This window comes from Macaca fascicularis, chromosome 9, assembly GCF_037993035.2.
Source record: "Macaca fascicularis isolate 582-1 chromosome 9, T2T-MFA8v1.1".
NCBI classification, from domain to species: Eukaryota; Metazoa; Chordata; class Mammalia; order Primates; family Cercopithecidae; genus Macaca; species Macaca fascicularis.
In genome coordinates, this window is record NC_088383.1 from 61,585,635 (window position 1) to 61,607,234 (window position 21,600).

Consider the following 21,600-nt stretch of genomic DNA (forward strand, 5'->3'; position numbering starts at 1 on the left):
TGTTTTTTATTATCTATTTAATTTATGGTCTTTCTAATTTTTGTTATTTCCTTCCCTCTATTTGCTTAGTGTATATTTTGATCTCCTTTTTTGACTTCTTAAGGAGGACATTTTGATTGCTTTTTAAAAAGTGTTTTTTTCTTTAATATAGCTGTTTATAGCTTAATTTACCTCTGAGCACTGTTTTCACTGAATTTTCTAAGTTTTGGTATGTGTTGATTTTACTTTCTTTCATCACAAAATCTATCCCAATTTCTCACTGAGACTTCTTCTTTCACACATTGATTTATGAGAGACACATTGTTAAATTTCTTCATATTTGTTAGTTTCCCAAATTTCCTTCTTTTATTGATTCTTATTTTAAAACAGCATTAACAAGAAGAAAATTCTTAGGAATAAACTTAAATAAGGAGATGAAAGAATGAAAGATGAAAGATATGTATACTGAAAACAATAAAATGCTGAAAAAAATAAAGCAGATATGAATAAATGGAAAGGCATCTAGTGTTCATGGATTCAAATAATCTTTATTGTTGAATTGTTTATACTACTGAAAGCAATCTACAAATTTAATGCAATCCCTATCAAAATCCCAGTAACCTTTTTTTACAGAAAAATTTTTAAACCCTAAAATTCATATAGAGCCACAGAAGACCTTAAATAGTCAAAACAATCTTGAACAAAAACTACAAAGCTGGAGGTGTTATACTTTCTAATTTCAAAACATATTACAAAGCTACAGTTATCAGTGTAAGTATGATGCTTGTATAAAAACGGATACATAGACCAATGTAACAGAATAGAAAGCCCAGAACTAAACCTACACATATATGGTAAACTGATATTTAGCAAGGGTGCCAAGAATACACAATGGGCAACAGATGGTCTCTTCAATAAATGTAATCAGGAGACTGGGTATTCACATGCAAAAAAAAAAAATGCAATTGAACCCTTGTCTTATACCATATACAAAAATCAAACTAAAGTGTATTGAAGATTTAAAATGAACCATAAAACTTCTGAAAGAAAACAGGAGAAATCCTTCTTGGCAAGCAATGATTCACAACGATTTCTTGAATATGACACGAAAAGCACAGCAACAAAAGCAAAAATTAGTAAGGGGTATTCACATTGCACCAAGATACCTCATAACTGCAATGAAATACAATTAACAAAATGAAAAGATAAACTATGAAATGAGTGAAAATATTTGCAAATCTTATATATCTGAGTTCCTATATATATTAAATATTAGCTCTTTAAAGTCTGCAATTCAAGAGCAAATATTTATTTATTTATTTATTTAAATATGCCAGTTTAGAATGGAAAAAAACTGAATAGATATTTCTACACTGAAGACATACAAATAATTAACAGGTTTATATGAAAAGAGGCTCTACATCACTAATCATTAGGGAAATGCAAATCAAAACCACAGTGAATATCACCTCATTTCTGTTAGGATGACTATTATTAAAAAGACAAAAAAACACCAGTTGTTGACAAGGCTCTGGAGGACAATGAACCCTGTTACACTGTTGGTGGGAAAGTAAATTGGTAGAGTCATTATGAAATGCAGTATGGAGATTTCTAAAAAAATAAAAATAGAGCTACTATACCACCAAACAGTCCCACTTTGGGGTATGTATCTAAAGGAATTGATAGTAGAATCAATATCAATTCTATTTGCAGGGATATCTGCACTATCTGGTCCCTTGCAGCATTATTCATATTAGTCAATGCATAAAGCAATGTAAATGTTCATTGATAGATGAATGAATAAAGAAAATGCTGTATATACCTACAAATGGAATATTATTCAGCCATAAAAAAAGAAATTCTACCATTTACAACAATGAAACTGGGAGACAACATGCTAAGAAAAATAAGTCAAACACAGGAGAATGAATACTACATGATATCACTTATATAAGGGATCTAAAATGGTCAAATTCATAGAAACAGAAGAGTAAAATGGTGGTTGCGAGGGACGGGAGGAAGGGCAAATGGAAAGATATTAAAATCAAACAGTATAGACGACTTTCAATTATGTAAGATAAAATTATAGAGATTTACAGTATAGCATAGTGCCTATGCTCATTTGCATTTCTTCAGTGCCTATACTTAACAACACTGTATTGTAAACTTAATAATTTGCTAAGCAGGCATATCTTACATTAAATGCTATTACAAATAATAAATACTAATTAATTATATAATATTTAATAAAGAGGGCAGGAGGAATAATAAGAGGGCAGGTAGAATCTTTTGGAAATGATTGATATGATTATAACATACATTTTTCTTCATGTATTTTTGGACTCTGCTGTTGTCTATATACCAATAATTGTCACATTGCCTTGATAAATTTTCCCTTTATGATTATAAAATGTCATTTTTGTCTCTAGCACCAAGTTTTATCTTTTTGGCTTTTTGTGAAAGTCCATTTTGCCTAACTTTAATATAATTAAGCTGATGATCTTTTGATTATTGCTTGTATGATATATATCTTTTTTCCTCCTTTTGCCTTTAACATATTTGTGATTTTGTATGTAAATTATGTAACTTGTAGTCAGCACATATTTGTATCATATTGTTTGATTTTTTTAAATCAATTATATCTCTGTCTTTTTCCTGGAGTTCTTTAATTGATTTACATTAAAGGTAATGTAATTATTTATAATGTAAGATTTACCTCTTCTATTTTGATATTTGCTTTTTATATGTCTTTTTTCCTCATGCTTCCTCTACTATAGTTATTTTTTGTTAAATAGTTATTTTCTAGTGCATTAATTTCGTTGTTTCATTGTTTCTTTTACCATTTTTTGAATTATGTTTGTAGTGGTTGCCCTGGAGATTACGATATACATCATAATTTATAACAATCTACTTTGTGTCAATACTAATTTAAGCTTAATAATTAACAAAATCTTTTCTCCTACTTGGCTCATTCCTCCTCCCTCCTTTGTGCTTTTATCACTATGCAAATTTTATCTTTATACATTATATGTCAATCAGCACGGATATATAATTATTGTTTTATGAAGTTGTCTTTTTGTCAGATAGGGGGAAAATAGTTATAAACAAGAAAATCACTTACTTTTTCTTTTATATTTACCTACTAGTCATCTTTAGCATTTCTTGTAGGAAGATCTACTATTGACAAATTCTCTATTTAAAAAAAAAAAAAAATCTGTGAATGTTTTAATTTTTCATTATTGAAGATTAGTTTGGCCGGGTATAAAATTTTTGGTTGTCAATCTTTTAGTTTTAGCACTTTGAATGTGCCATTCTGCTTCTCTCTGGCCTTTGTGTTTATAAAGATATGTTTATTCTGATAATTAATCAGCTGTTAATATAGCTGATGCTCTCTTGTATGCATTGTGTAGCTTCTCCCTTGCTACTCAAGACTTTCTTTTTCCTTATTTTTTTAACAGTTTAGTTATGACATGTCTGGGTGTGGATTTGTTTCAGTTTACCTTATTGGAATTTATTGAGGTTCTTAAATATGTATGTAATGGTTAATACTGAGTGTCAACTTGATTGGATTGAAGGATACAACGTTATAATCCTGGGTGTGTCTGTGAGGGAGTTGCCAAAAGAGGTTAACATTTGAGTCAGTGGGCTGGGGAAGGCAGATCCACCCTTAATATGTTGGACACAATATAATCAGCTTCCAGTGAATCTAAAGCAGGCAGAAAAATGTAAAAAGGAGAAACAGGCCTAGCCTCCCAGTCTACATCTTTCTTAAATGCTGGATGCTTCCTGCCCTTGAACATCAGACTCCAAGTTCTTCAGCTTTAAGACTTGAACTGGCTCTTCTTGCTGCTCAGCTTGCAGACAGCCCATTGTGTGACCTTGTAATCATCATGTAAGTTAATACTTAATAAACTCTTATAAAATAAAACTTATAAACTCATATATATCTGTGAGATACATACATATATATATATATATATATATATATATGAGATATATGTTTGTGTTTTGCATTGAATTTAGGACGTTTTTAGCCATTATATCTGTAAACACTCTTTCAGCCTATTTCTTCCTCTTCTCTTCTTCAGGGACTCCCAATATGCAGATGTTGGTATGCCTGATGATGTACCATATATATCTGAGGCTTTGTTCCTTCTTCTTTATTACTTTTACTTTCTGTTTTAGACAGGATTTTTTAACTGCCTTAACTTAAAGTACACTGATTCCTTCTGCTTGATTCAAACTTCTCTTGAGCCACCCTAGTGAATGTTTTACTTTTAGTCTTTGTGCTTTTCAACTCAAGAATTTCTATTTTTTAAAATAATTTTTATTTTTGTGTTGATAATTGCTGTTGGATAGGACATTATTATTTTATGTTTCATTTGTGTTTTAGATATGGTTTTGGTTAATTTGCTGAACATACTTAAAATACCTGATTTAAAATTATTTTCTCCTAAGACAACATTTCCCTTTCTCTAAGAGACTTTTCCCCCTACATACAGACCATATATCTTTTTGGGGATGTCTCATAACTTTTTGTTGAAAACAGGACATTTTATTTAATACAGTATTATAATTCTGGAAATCACTTCTCTTCACTCCCCAAGAATTGCTGTTGATTATATATTTATTTAGTAATTTCTGAACTTATTCTTTAAATATTGTAGTCTTTGTCGGATGTGGTGACTGAAGTCATTGCTTGGTTAGCTTAATGGTCCACTAATGATTGAACAGGTTTATTTTTTTTAATCCCTGATACCAGTTAAGTCTCCCAGTCTTTGCAGTGGGCTCTGTGCAAATGTTAGGAGATGCCTTCAACACTCTTCTACGCAGCTGACAAGTCCACTTTAGCCTTACTTCCTATTTACGCAAAGCCTCAATGCTAACCAAAAGTAAAAGCCTGGGGCATTCTAAGGTCTTTTGTGAACACGTACACAGCCCTGGGCATGTGCGCATCCATCTGTATGTGTGTAACCTTCTATATTCCGAGGAATATCTCAGAACTTTTTAAAGCCCTTCTGTTCTCAGATTTTCCTTTCAAGTGTACTGGTCAACCTATTGTTTTTCCTAGTAGAACTACATGGCATTAAGCTGTCATACATTTAAACAATTGCCTCTAAACATTCTTAGAAAATGCTGTGGAGGAAAGAAACGTTTCACCCTGGTTGAGCTACTGTCAAGAGAAATAAAGACAGTCTTATAAGAAGGGGCTGCCTAGGAACCATCAGAAAGGTCAAATAATGACAGTTCTCTGGGGATGAGCCTTTGAAAGAACTCCATTCTGCTCTCTTTGGTGGCTGCTAGGCAACAGGTTTACAGTGTCAGTGTAGGCTGTTGGTTTTCAAGTCTACCATAGAGTTGGAGAGAGAAACTGGAATAGGATAAGTTAAAAATGTCACAAAACTCATTGCTGTTACTGAGATTCAATAATTTCACTTGAATACATGCTCTCCAGATTGATTTAAAAATTTTCCAGAGTTTTAAAAAATTGTTCTGGCTAATTTTGTCAGCTTTTTTTGCTATTGATTTTACAAAGGAGAGAATTTTCAGAGGTTCTGATTCCACCATTTTTACAAGTCAGCTCTTTTTATTTTGTCCTACTCTACAATGACTCATGTGGTCCCATCTCTGCTTCTTCATCTCCTACTGGCCTTTCCTGGCTCACTTTTCACCAGATATGGTGGTCTATATGTACATCAAAGCTTACATGTTCATTCCAAAATTTGGGCTTTTGCCCCTGATCTACCTAATATTTGAAAAACTGTCCCTCCACGTCTTTATTTGTCTTCCTACCCTCACTTTCAATGCTATCTTCTCAGCAAGACTATCTTGTCTGAAGTAGACCTTTTCCTCTCCCAATTTTCTGTCACAGAACCTTTTAAATTTTTTCATTGCATTTTTCCAAAAATACAACAATTTTTTTGCTTGGCTATTTAGTTTTTGTCTTCCACTTTACAGTGGAAAGGGAGGAGCCACATCTATTTAGTTCCCCAGGTTACTCAAAGTAACTAGCATGATACTTTGCACATACAATTTTAATAAGTATTAAGTAAATAAATTTGATATAAAATAAAAGTGAAATAAACTATTAAGATTATACAGGATATTAAGGAATCCTTAAGAAATATATATTTAATACTAAAAGGCCATATTCATTGGTATGATAAACAGAAAGGCAACAAGAGAAGAAATACTAATAGTAGGTGAACAGTTGACTAAATATCTAATTTTAGATGTATTAAAACACATTTTAAAAACCAGTAATGTAATGCTGTTATAGCCATACTATGTTAGCTAAAACTGGAAATAACAATGATAAGTACTTGAAAGTTTTTCATGAAACTGATTTGTTCTACAGGGTAGCTGGCATCATGAATTGCCACAACATTAATGGGTAGCAAATTGGCAGTTTATGTCCAGACGATAAAAATAGTTAGAGTCTTTAACACAGTAATACCACTTCTGAGAATCTAAGGAGGTAATCCAAAATACAGAAAAATATATTTTTTAACATTCATTACAAAATAGTGATGACAAATTTGAGACAATTAAATGTCCAACATATGGGAATAATTAAGTAACTACAGCATATTGCTTCCATAATATTTTATGCAGTTATTAAAAATAATTTTTAAATTGTAGTATACCAGATTAAGTAAAAATACAGAATAAAACATTTCATGGGCATTATAACTACAATTTTGGTAAACTATATATGCACTTAGATAAAAAATACATTGCAAAAAAAACATAAATATGAATACTTTTATTTAAAATCTTTTTGTTGCTATAAAATTATTATCCCAGTTAATAAAGTATGTAGAGAAAAATAAGAGCACAGACTTATATTGTGAAACTGAGTTTTATTGCAATTGTACTTATCTTTTTCTTTTTTATTATTTCTCCTGAACATTTTCCATGAAAATGTGATATTTGTTTTTAGCAATGAAAGAAATTTCACAAATTTCACACATTTTCACTTAAAATGATTTCTGTATAAAATTCTATAAAAGACTCAATAAACATTTTTAAAACAAAATAATAACAGTCAATTTTATGGTTATGATAAAACTAAAACTAATTTTCCCCTAAATCACATAAATTTATTTTTAAAATAAATTTTTCAAGGTATACAAATGTGTATCAAACATCATAACTATTTTTTCAAGAAAAAAGACATGTCTTCTTTGTTATTAAACATAGCAATTTATAACATTCTTTAGTCATTCTTTTTTTTAAATTATTCATCACAGAGCTGTTAAGAATTACATAGATTTTTTTCTTGGCGGTTATTAACAGTGAGGGTTCGCAGACTCAGTGGTACTTGAACCCTCTTCTCTGAAATTCTCCCTTAATTTTATTTTAAACAGTCATTCCTGAAGTCAAAAATCAACTGAAAATCACTGGTTTGGACACTTGACACTAAACCCACTTATGGCTGTCGTTAGTCCAGTATGACATTAAGGGAACCCAGGACATAGGATCTAGAAACATAAACGGAAGTGGGGGAGACAGAGGCTGAAGAGAAAGTCCTGGGCAGTTCTTGGGAAAGATCAGATCCTCTGGAGGATATGGTGTGTTTGGTAACAGGTGCATACATAAATGGCAAGCACAGATGCCCACACAGCTTCTGATCCTAAAGCATCAGGGCTTTAGCTGTTTCTTCTGATTCTTGGTAAGTAGCAACCTCCTACACACCCTCCCTCAGGAATTTTAAAACAGAAAATATAGAGAAGAATGGGAGAAGAAATAAGAGAGAGAGAGAACTGAGAGGCAGTTCTAGAGACAGAGTTGTAAGAGGAAGAGTCTAAGAGAATGCCAAGGAGGAAGAGAAAAAACATTAATCTTTTCAACGTTTTTTCATAGTTGCAGCTATCAAGAACTTTTGTCCTCTGTGAGTTGGTGAGGGCACTATGTGCTCTATGTCATTTCATTTATCACCAGTAACAGTGTGTGTGGCAAGAAGTGAATGTGCGGTGGCCTGCCTATGTCCAAGTCAATAGAAGAAAGAAACTTTTGTCTGTAGCTTTTATGTCCTTAATGAGACTTTAATCTCTTGGAAACCACCTGCACATCAGATAGAAACTACCATTTCCCACCAGTGAATATAGTCCTGTGTAACTCTTTTCTGTCCTCTAAGCACAGGTAGTCCCTTCAGATGCCCATCAACACTAAAATCTGGTTCTAAAATTCCACTGAATGACTGAGACTTTTAACACATGTATATATCAGAATGGCTCCTTCCCTTAAGGCTATATTCTTGGGCTTTAACATCTAGTGGTGCTCTGTTTACTTGGAAGTGAGCAAATGTGGTGTGAACCTCCAGCATTAGTGTTCCTCATCAGCCTCACATTCCACCATGACTGTTCATTTTCCACTCCTTCGGTTCTTCACCCCTGGCTCTAACCTCATGATCTTCCTCTGGAATCTGGAGCCCAGCCTTGAACATTAGCAAACTATCACAAGTTTCTTGGAAGAAGAAACTCTTTATTGTTTATTATGCCATAATTGGACAGATCTTAACTTATTTCTTACCTAACCATTCATTGAAAGTGAGCACTGTGTCACCTGGGCTCTGTAACTGACTGTAGGTTAGACATTCTTCACCACTCTGCCCAACTCGCATTAGATATGTAGTTGCCACTCTTCCTTTGGGCTTGATGCTAGTCTTTTGGCCTTTCTCAATAATCTAATTCTGTAAGATCAGACAAGTCTTAGCTGACCCCAGAAACTTGCATTTTTATATCAGGCCAGCAATTATATGACAGGTAATCAAATTAAGTAACAGGAGAGGAAAAAAAGCCCAGTGAGAGATATATTTAGCCAATAAGTCAATCTGGCATTCCCACCAGATAGGAGAAAGAAAAAGAGACCTCAGAGGTCATCTCAAGCTAGCATTTCAGGTGAGAACAAAAGTGCCAATAAAATTGGATATAAAGTGTCTATGCCACTCCAGTGTAGAGTGTGGACACTGAATGTACACTGGAGATTGTATTAACTGACTGTTCTGTAGAAGGATGATAAAGGTAGGACTTCAATAAACTGAATAACTTGGAACAAGGAAGTTTAATAATAAGACCTTAATAAGAACAATGTGGAAGGCTTGGTGTGGTGGCTTATGCATGTAATCCCAGCACTTTGGGAGGCCAAAGAAGGAGGGTCACATGAGCCTCAGGAGTTTGAGACCAGTCTGGGCAACATGGCAAAACCCCATTTCTATAAAACAATACAAAAATATTAGCCAGGTGTAGTGATGCACGTCTGTAGTCCCAGCTGCTCAGGAGGCTGAGAGGGGAGGATTACTTGAATCCAGGAGGTCAAGGCTACAGTGAGTGGAGATCACACTACTACACTCCAGCCTGGGTGACAGAATGAGACCTTGTCTCAAACAAAACAAAACAAAATGTGGCTACTATGATTATTTATAGGAGAGAGAAAAAAATGGTCACTATTACTATAGTAGTCATGTAGAACTATACAATAATTGAGGTAATAGAATAGTATGAGATGCTTCGCATCATGTAACCATGGGCCATTTTCCTATATATTCTCTCAGTGTAAAGAAGATACTGAAATAAACCAAATTGTGGGAAAAAAGTAAATGATAGAATCCACACTGGAGTTGTAATCTGATCCAGAACACTGCTAGTGGCAGTTTCCAAAACTTACTTGGAAGCATAAGTAACTACAGTAACCTTAAGACAATCTTCTAATAAACTTTAAAAAATTAGAAGAGTTTTAGATTTAAGAAAAAACATGAAGATAATACAGAGTTTCCATATACCTTAATTTTCTGAGATTTTGCCTAGTGTCCCTTTTCATCGCAGGATCTCATTCAGGTTACTACATTACATTGAGTTGTTATGTCTCCTCAGACTCCTCTTGGCTATGACAGTTTCTCAGAATTTCTTCATTTTTGGTGACCTTGACAGTTTTGGGGAGTAGTATTCAGGTATTTTGTAGAATGCCACTCAGATGGAATTTGTGGATATTTCCCTCATGAATAACCTGACTTATGTATTTTGGGGAGGGAGACAACAGAGGTGAAATACCATTCTCATCAGATCATACCAAGGGTTGAAGAATACATACTATGGCCAAAGCTAATCGCTGTTGATGTAAATATTGATAACGTGGCTAAAGTAGTGTTTTTCAGGTTTCTCCACTGGACAGTTACTCTCCTTCTTTCTTTCCACACTGCTTTGTTTGGGAGGAAGTCACTGTGCAAAGTCCAGTCTTTATGTTCTACCTCCTTTAAGGTGGAGTACAACAACAGGGAAACATTCTGAGAAATGCATTATTAGGCCATATCACCATTGTGCACACTTCATAGACTGTACTTACACAAACATAGGTAGTATAGCCTACTATAAACCTAGGATATATGGTATACCTATTGCTTGTAAGCTACAAACCTGGACAGCATGTTACTGTACTGAGTATAATAGGTGATTACAACATAATGGTAAGTATTGGTGTATCTCAACATTTCTAAACATAGAAAAGACACAGTAAAAATAGGGTATTATGATCGTATGAGACCACTTTTCATATTTGTGGTATGTTGTTGACCAAAGTGTCATTATGTGCCACATGACTGTATATTAAATAATTTCCCCTATCAGTATGGAATCATACCTGTTTAGTTTACACTTTGGAATGTAATCCAATACTACTTTATTTTCTCGTTCAAATTGTTACATACAGCACTGGTCACTGGGAGCTCTTTCGGTTGGCTCCTGTGTCTGTTCAACACACCGCCATCATTGTGGGGTTTCTTTGTTTGTTTGTTTGTTCTTAGCATTCTTATTTTCTGACACCATAAGATGCTCCAGGCTCATTTTGTGTGTTTCCTATTCCAGTCATTGAATCAGACATTTCTCTAAGAACCCTTGCTTCTTTTCATTGAACAATAATATTAAAAAACAAGATCTAAGCCCTAGGTTACACTTGTTACTGGTGGGGTATCATGTCTTTTTGTCCCCTTCAGATAGCAGAACAAGGAAATACAGTCATCCCTCAGTTTCCATAGCCAGAATTGGTTCCAGGACCTCCCACAGATACCAATATCTACAGATGCTTAAGCCCCTATATAATATGGTGTAGTTTTTGTATATAACTTATGCACATTCTTCGATATATTTTAAGTAATCTGTGTATTACTTATAATACCTAATACAATGCCTACATATCACTTTATTTGTGTGGATTCAGTATGGCACTTGGAGTGCGGCAAATCCAAGTTTTGCTTTTTGTAACATTATAGAATTGTTTTCTTCCAAATATTTTTGGCCCACAGTTGATTGAACCCATGGATGCAGAATCCATAGATTTGAAAGGCCGCTCTCTCTCTCTCTCTCTCTCTCTCTATATATATATATATATATATATATGCTAATCCATAATTTTTCTATACGTAACCACATGTATCAATATTAGGCCACACATCATAGTGATATTTCCAACTCAGATCCATTACAATGTAGATAATTCCAGACTTCTTCCATTGCCTATCTGTAACCTTCCCCTCCAACAGTAAAAAAAACTGATTTCCACCATCTGCCATCCAGTCATTTAATTGTTCTATTCCAGTATATCCATGGAACAGTTTGATATTTGTTAAGCTGTACCAGTGTAGGAAAACAATTTTTTTCAACTAGAATACAATGCTCACATAGAGGTCCTTTTTCCTTTAGTCTTCTAGGACCCACTCCTTTTCAAAGCTACTTATGTCAAGAACTTTTCCCCATTCCCTACAGTGAAGTTGTTTTATCTATTTGTAATAAAATGAGATTCTTGGCCAGGCGTGGTGGCTCATGCCAGTAATCCCAGCATTTTGGGAGGCTAAGGTGGGTGGATCACTTGAGGTCAAGAGTTTGAGACCAGCCTGGCCAATGGGTGAAACCCTGTCTCTACTAAAAATACAAAAATTGTCCGAGCACGGTGGCATGTGCCTGTAATCCCAGCTACTCGTTTGGCTGAGGCAAGAGACTCGCTTGAACCCGGGAGGCGGAGGTACAGTAAGCCAAGTTCGTGCCACTGCACTCCAGCCTAGGTGACAGAGTGAGACTCCATCTCAAAAATAAATAAATAAATAAAGATTCTTTATCACAGTCTGAATTCTTTTGAACTCCTAAATAATTTCATATAAAGTGTGCGTACGTTAAAGTTCATTGTTTTTCTATAAAGTTCTGTGGGTTTTAACAAATGCGTAGAGTCATGGATCCACTACTGTGGTATCTTCAGAAGTGTTTCACTATCCTTTTAATTCCCCTGTGCTTCATCCTTGAATCAGTAGCAACCACTGATTGGTTCACTATCTCTAGAATTTTGCCTTTGCTAGAATGTCGTATTAATGGACAGTTTTGGCCTTTTCAGACTTCCTTCTTTTTCCCAGTAACAGGAATTAAAGATTCATCCATGTTTTTGCATGGTTTAATAGCTCATTACTTTTCTATCACTACATAGTATTTTATTGTACGGATGTACTACAGTCTGTTCATCCATTCACCCATTAAAGGACATCTTCATTGCTTCCAGATTTTTGGCAGTTATAAACAAAGCTGCTATAAACATTTCTGTGCAAGTTTTTGTGTGGACACAAGTTTCCCTTTCAAGTAGGTAAATGCCTAGGACTACTTGCTAGATTATAGAACAAGACTATATTTAGCTTTATGAGAAACTGTCAAATTGTTTTCTAAAATGGCTGTGTCATTTTGTATTCCCAGCGTCAATGAATGAGAGTTCCTGTTGTTCAACAGCCTCCCCAGCACTTGATACTGTCAGGCTTTTGGTTTTATTTTTCATCATTTTTAATAGATGTGTAGTAGTACCTTGTTGTTTCAAATTGCAATTCCCAAATGACATATGATATTGATCATATTTTCATCTGCTACTTTGCTATCCGTATATCTTTTTTGATTCCCTATATGTTCAGATATTTTACCTATTTTTTAATTGAGGTGTTTGTTTTCATATTAATGTGCTTAAGAGCTCTTTACATATTTTGGGCGTAAGTTTTTATCAAACATATTTTGCAAATATTTTCTTTCAGTCTGTGGCATGTCTTTTCATTCTTTTCATAGGGATTTTCACAGGGCAGAAGTTTTGAATTTTAATAAAGTCCAGCTTATCAATATTTTTCTTCAAGGATAATGCTTTTGGTGTTATATTTAAAACTCCATTGGTAAATCCAAGGTCACCTAGATTTTCTCAGCATATTTTAATAAAGAGTTTTATTAAAACATAATAAATAGCACTAAGGCACACCAATCTTAAGTTTGCAGCTTAATGAATTATTACAGAGAGAGCACATTCACTTAACTACAAATTAGTTCAAAATACAGACTACATCCCAGAGGTCAAATCTGGCCTGTCCCCTGTTTTTGGAAGCTTGCCATTTCAGAATATTTTCTATATTTTTAAATGGTTGGAAAACATGAAAGGAATTCTATATTCCACAAAATTCACATGAAAACTATACACCCAAAATTCATATTCTACTGTTCATAATTAGTTACACTCATTTTAAAATATATTGCCTATGGGTACTTTTACATTACAAGAGCAGAGTTGACTTATTGCAACAGAGATCACATGACCTGTAAAGGCTCAAGTATTTACCATCTTATCCTTTACAGAAAAAGTTTCCGGCCCTTAATATTGCATATAACCAGCACCTCAAAAGCATTTCTCATGGCCAGTCACATCGCTATACCTCCGAAAAGACTATTCTGACTTTCATCACCATAGATTACTTTTGTGTTTTTTTCACACTTTATATGAGTAGAAACATATAACATTCATCTGCTGTGTCTTGCTTCTTTCAGTCTTTATTCTGTCTGTCTGAAATATCCATATTATTGTATGTTATATGTAGCAGTAGTTGACTTTTTGTGATATAAATATATCATAAATATATCAACATATATATAATATATGACTATTAAACATGTACTTTATATATTTTTTAACACATTAAACATGTATATCATATATGCTTATTAAACATGTATATCATGTTTATTAAACACATATATTTATTAAACATGTATATCATATATGTTTATTAAACATGTATGTCAATGTTTTTTTCTTCAAGGGGAGTGCTTTTGGTGTTATATTTAAAACTTCATTGACAAACCCAAGGTCACCTAGATTTTTTCTGCATTTTAAAATAAGGAATTTTTATCAAATATATATATATATGACATATTTGTCATATATATATATGATACATATGTCATATACATAAACATCAACTCCACTGTTGCTGGACATTTAGGTTTTGTCATTTTGGGGCCATTATAATTAATGTTATTGGGAACAATTTTGTTCATGTCTTATTCATTGTCTACCTGTATGTAGGTATGTATGCATTTCATGCCTCGATATGGAATTGCTGGGTCACAATGCATAGAAAAGTTAAGCTTTAGTAGATTTTGTCAAAGTGATTTCTAAAAGATTTTTAAAATTTTATTCCTACCAACACTGCACTAATATGCCCATTACCTCATGTGTTACTAACACATGTACTATAAGTTTTCTTTTGTAGACCCATCGGTACTACATATACTACATATATTTACCTACTTATGATGATACCTTAAGGCATCTCATTATGGTTTTTAAATTCTTTTTCCCTAATCATTGATGATATTGATCAATTTTCCTGCTTCTTATTAGACATTTGAAAGCCTTCTTTTGCAAGATATATAATTATATTTCAAACTACATATATAAAACTACACATATAGTTTGAAATATATATTTAATATGTAATTATTAAATATATATTTGTTATGTAATATAGATATATTCTCTATATATTATATATTATATAATAGATATGTAGTTTACATGTTAATATATATTAGTATATGTTTATATATATAATTTGAAATGTGTGGGAGATACATGAATTGCAAGCATCTTTTCTGCTCTGAGCCTTTTCACTCAAAGTTTTTTTTTTTTTTTAGGATGGAATGTTATTTTATTTTATTTTATTTTATTTTATTATTTTATTATACTTTAAGTTCTAGGGTACATGTGCATAATGTGCAGGTTTGTTACATATGTATACATGTGCCATGTTGGTGTGCTGCACCCGTTAACTCGTCATTTACATTAGGTATATCTCTTAATGCTACCGCCCCCAAAATAGGACCCAGTGTGTGATGATCCCCTTCCTGTGTCCAAGTGATCTCATTGCTCAATTCCCACCTATGAGTGAGAACATGTGGTATTTGGTTTTCTGTTCTTGCGATAGTTTGCTGAGAATGATGGTTTCCAGCTGCATCCATGTCCCTACAAAGGACACAAATTCATCCTTTGTTATGGCTGCATAGTACTCCATGGTGTATATGTGCCACATTTTCTTAATCCAATCTGTCACTGATGGACATTTGGGTTGATTCCAAGTCTTTGCTATTGTGAATAGTGCTGCAATAAACTTATATGTGCATGTGTCTTCATAGCAGCATGACTTATAATCCTTTGGGTATATCCCCAGTAATGGGATGGCTGGGTCAAATGGTATTTCTACTTCTAGATCCTTGAGGAATCACCACACTGTTTTCCACAATGGTTGAACTAGTTTACAGTCTCACCAACAGTGTAAAATTGTTCCTCTTTCTCCACATCCTCATTTTTTAATGATTGCCATTCTAACTGGTGTGAGATGGTATCTCATTGTGGTTTTGATTTGCATTTCTCTGCTGGCGAGTGATGATGTTCGCTCAAAGTTTTATGGTGTATTGTAACCATCAGAATTCTTAATTTAAATGAAGTTCACTTTGATATTTTTCTTTATGGTTAGTGCTTTCTAAGTCCTGTTTAAGAAATCCTGACTTTCCCATTGGTACTGAAGATGTTGTCTATGTTGTTTCTAAAGGCTTTATTTTTTATCTTTCATATGTAGGTATTAATCCATTGGAAGTTATTTTTCTGTATGGATGAAGTAGAGTTAATTTTTTTTTATTTGGACCTTGATTTGTTTCATCATCTTTTAAGAAATAGAGTACTCTTGTCCCACTGTATCACGGTAACACCTTTGTCTACTATCAGGCGTATGAGCCTCTTTATGAATCCTCTACTTTGTCCCCTTATGCATGTCTCTATCCTTATTTAACACTACAGTTTTAATTACTGTAGTTTTATAATCATTCTTGCTATCTGCTAAAGTGCTCCAACTTTATCTTTTTCTTCAAAAATATTTTTGTTATTTTGAGTTCTTACTTTCATGTAAGTTCTAGGATCAACTTATCAATTTCTGGTAAAAAATGTAGGATTTTGATTGGTAATGCTTTTAATATATAGGTAAGGATATATTTGGGATAAATGATATCTTAACAATATGAATTTTTTCAGTTCATTTTGTTAGATATCGCCTTCCCTTTATTTGTTTTTTTTAATTTATCTTAGCACTTTCTGGTTTTTATAGTGATTTTGTATGTAGTTTGTTTTACTTATTCCTAGCTATTTGATACTTTTGATGCTATTGTAATGATATGTTTTACATTGCTACTTTGTAATACTAAATGCTATTAGTGTAAAGAAATATGTTACAATATAAACGTTTACTATATTTGTTAGTAAAAACAAATTTTGTTGGTATACAGAAATTCAACTGACTTTGGTTGACATACTTTATGCCCAGTAACTTGGCTGATCAACTTATAAATTTTAATAATTTACATATGTACTATTTTGTATTTTTCATATGCACAGAAATAACAACAGTTGCATTTCTTCTTTTCCAATTCTTATACATTTGGATTTATTATTTTATCTCTATTTTTATCAACCTTCAATAAAATGATGAATACAAGTAATGAAAGCAGACATCCTTAGCATAAAGTTTATATTGTATTTATTTTTTAAAAACAACTTTATTGAGGTACAAGTAACATATAAAAACCTGGACATATTTAATAAGTAAATCTCATTGAGGTTGGAGTTACATATATAGCAGTGTAACCAATCATCACCAGGGCCACAAACCTTTCTATCACGTCCAGAAGTTTCCTCTCAATCCCTTTATTATTATTACTGTTTTTGTTTGTTTGTTTGTTTGTTTTTTAGGAAAGAACATAAGATCTAGTCTCAGCAAATTTTAAGTATAGAATACAATATTATTACCTATGACATTATGCTGTATAGATTTCCACAATTTATTTATATTGCATAATTGAGATGTTGTAAGCTTTAATAATCCCCTTCCCCATCCTCCTCCCTCAGCCCTTAGCAAGCACTATTCTATTTTGCTACTATGAGTTTTACTACTTTAGATTCTACATATAAGTGAAATTATACAGTATATGTCTTTCTGTCTTTGGCTGACTTCATTTAGCACAATGTCCTTCAAGTTCATCTATTGTTGCAAATTGCAGGATTTCCTTGTTTTTTTAAGGCTGAATGATATGCCATTGTGTGTATATGTCACATTTTCCTTATCCACTCATCCATTAATGAGCAATTAAGTTGCTCCCATATCTCAACTATTGTGAATAATGCTGCAATGAACAAAGAAATGCAGATATTTCTTCTAGATTCTGATTTTAATTCCTTTAAATACATATCCAGAAATGGAACTGTTGAATCATGTGGTATTTCCATTTTTAATTTGTTTAGAAATGTCCATACTGTTTTCCATAATGACTGCATTATTTTACATTCCTATTACAGTATACAAGGAATCCCTTTTCTCCAATTCTCACAGACACTTGTTATCTTTTTGTTGTTATTTATAATAATAGCCATCACAGCAGACATGGATATTTCACTGTGGTTTTGATTTGCGTTTCCCTAATGATTAGTGATGTTGAACACCTTTTCGTATCCCTGTTGACCACCTGTCCATCTTTGAAGAAATGTCTATTCAGTTTTAATGCCCATTTTAAAATTATTTGAGTATTTTTGTTTTTGCTATTCAATTGCATGAGTTCCTTGTATATTTTGAATTAAGTCCTTATCAGATATACATTTTCAAGTATTTTACTCAATTCCTCATAGGTTGCCTTTTTAGTTTTCTTATTGTTTCCTTTGCTGTGAAGATTTTTGGTTTGATGCAGAGCCACTTGTTTATCTTTTTATTTTGTTGACTGTGCCTTTGATGCCATACCATGTCTACTATTTGGTTAAATGTATATCTAAGAATTACCGCTTGTGAAGCTATCGTAAATGGCATTGTTTTCTTAGTTTGTTAGGTAGTTCATTGCTAATGCATAGAAAGGAAACATATTTTTAAATGCTAATTTTCTTTCCTGCAGATTTAAACAATTTGTTTATTCATTGTAAGAGATTTTTGGTGGAGTACTTAGCTTTTTCTATATGGATATAATTTGAAGATAATGTGGGTTAGTTCCAGACCACCTAAATAAACTGAATATCACAGTAAAGTGAGGCACACAAATATTTTTGTTTCCTAGTGCATATAAAATTTGTGTAAATATTACACTGTAGTCTGTTAAGTGTGCAATAGCATCATGCCTATAAAACAGTATATATACCTTAATTTAAAAATACTTTACTGCTAAAATCTCCTAACAATTTTAGCAAGTTTTGTAATAATTTTGCTGGTAGAGAGTCTTGCTCAATATTGATGGCTACTGATTGATCAGAGTGGTGGTTACTGAAGGCTGAGGTGACTGTGGACATTTCTTAAAATAGGACAATTACGAAGGTTGCCACATTGATGGACTCTTTCTTTCATGAAAGATTTCTCTGTAGTATGTGATTGATGTTGGTTAGCATATTAACCACAGAACTTCTTTCAAATTTGGAATCAATCCTCACAAGCTCTGCAGTTTCTTCCCCAACTAAGTTTATGTAACATTCTAGAGGTTTTCACTGTCATTTCAACAATGTTCACAGCATCTTCACCAGGTGTAGATTTCATTTTAAGAAGCCAATTTCTCAGCTGAACATGGTGACTTAAGCCTGTAATTTCAGTATTTTTGAAAAGTTTTATATATATATAAAAGTTGTGGTGGCATATACCTGTAGTCCTAGCTACTCAAGAGGCTGAGGCCGCAGGACCACTTGAGCCTGTAATTGTAACACTGCATAACAGCCTAAGCGACAGAAAAAGACACTGTGTCTTAAAAAAAGAAAAAAGAAGAAGGATAAAAGGAAGTCACTTTCTTTACTTATTCATAAAAAACAATTCTTCATCTCTTTAAGTTTTATCATGAAATTGTCACAATTCTGTCACATCTTCAGGCTCCACCTCTAATTGTAAAGGAATACTGTGCAGCCGTAGAAAAGGATGAGTTCATGTCTTTTTCAGGGACATGGATGCAGCTGGAAACCATCATTCTAAGCAAACTGTCATGAGGACAGAAAACCAAACAGCACAAGTTCTACTGCTATTTCTACCACATCTGTAGTTGCTTCCTTCACTGAAGTCTTCAGCCTTTCTAGATCAATCATATGGGTCAAGATCAAGGTCTTCAAACTTCCTGTTAATTTTGATTATTTTGCCTCCTCCCATGAGTCACAAATGTTTTATATGGCATGTAGAATGATGAAATTTTTCAGAAACTTTTCAATTTACATTAACCAGATCCACTAGAGGAATTAGTATCTATGGCAACTATAACCTTACAAAATGCAGTAGTTAAATTACAAGACTTGAAAGTCAAATTTAGTCCCTGATCCATCAGCTACTGAAGGGATATTGTGTTAGCAGGCATGAAAACATTAATCTCCTGTACATCTCCATTAGCACTCTTGGGTGATTAGGTGCATTGCCAAAGAATTGTAATATTTTGAAAGAAATTGTTTTTCTCTCTCTCTCTGAGCAATGCATCCTGACGGTGAGCTTAAGATATTCAGGAAATCGTTTTGTAAGCGAATGTGCTGTCATCCAAGCTTTGTTATAGAGCACAAGCAGAGTAGATTTAGCATAACTCGTAAGTGTCCTACAATTTTTGGAATGGTAGATGAATAACAACTTCAACTTAAAGCAACCAGCTGCATTAGCCCCTAACAAATGAATCAGGCTGTCCTTTGAAGCTTTGAAGACAGACACTCACTTCTCACTAGCTATGAAAATCCTAGATGGCATATTCTTCCAATAGAAGGCTGTTTCATCTACATTGAAAATCTATTGTTTAGTGTAGCCACCTTCATCAATGATCAGATTTTCAGGATAATTTGCTGCAGCTTCTACATCAGCACTTGCTACTTCAACTTGCACTTTTATGTTATGGGGATGGATTCTTAAACTTCTTCAATCTCTGCTAGCTTCAAACTTTTCTCCTGCAGCATCCTCACCTCTCTCAGCATTCATAGACTTGAAGAAAGTTAAGGCCTTGCTCTAGATTAAGCTTTGGCTTAAGGGAATATTGTAGCTGGTTTGATATATACAGACCACTCAAACTTTCTTCATATTAACAATCAGGCTGCTACACTTTCTTTTCATTTATGTCTTCAATCGGGAAGCACTTTTAATTTCCTTCAGGAACTTTTCCTTTTCATTCACTTGGCTAACACTGGCAAAAGAACCCTAGTTAGTTTTGAGTCCATCTTGGCTTTTGCCATGCCTTCCTCACTAATCTTACTTATTTCTAGCTTTTGTTTGAAAGTGAGAGATGTGAGACCCTCAATTAGGGTTACTAATTGGCTTAATTTCCATATTTGTGTCTCTCAAGGAATGTGAGGGTTTGAGGAGAGGGACAGAGGTGGGGGAATGAACCAGTCAGTGATGAGTCAGAACACACACCATTTATGCATTAAGGTCACTAACTTAATAAATGCAACTCTTAATGCCTCAGAACAATTTAAATGATAACATCAAAGGTCACTGATCATAGATTACCACAACAGACGTAATAATAATGAAGAAGTTTGAAATATTGTAAGAATTACCAAAATGTGGAACACAGATGCAAATTGAGCACATGCTGTTAAAACAATGGTGCCAATAAACTTGTCTGACACAACATTGTCAAGAATTTCCAGTTCTAAAAAAATCTGTTCAGCATAATAAAGCAAAATGCAGTAAAACAAGATATGCCTGTATACAAGATGGTGTCATCAGCAAACAATTTACCTACTTTCTCTGCAATTTGAATTGTTTATTTTTGCTTGCTAATTGCTCTGGCTAGGAATTCTAGTACCACATTCAATAGAAATGGGGAGAGGGGACATCCTTGTTTTGTTCCTGATCTTAGTTAGAAAAAGGTTTTAAAACCTTTGGGTGTGATTTTAGCTGTGAGCTTGTCATATATGGCCCTTATGATATTAAGATGTCTTAATATCATATCTTTCCCTACTTCATTTATTGAGAGTTTTTTTTTTTTTTTTTTTTTTAATTTATTATTTTTTTTGAGACGGAGTCTCGCTCTGTAGCCCGGGCTGGAGTGCAGTGGCCCGATCTCAGCTCACTGCAAGCTCCGCCTCCCAGGTTTACGCCATTCTCCTGCCTCAGCCTCCCGAGTAGCTGGGACTACAGGCACCCGCCACCCCGCCCGGCTAGTTTTTTTGTATTTTTTAGTAGAGACGGGGTTTCACGGTGTTCGCCAGGATGGTCTCGATCTCCTGACCTCGTGATCCACCCGTCTCGGCCTCCCAAAGTGCTGGGATTACAGGCTTGAGCCACCGCGCCCGGCCTATTGA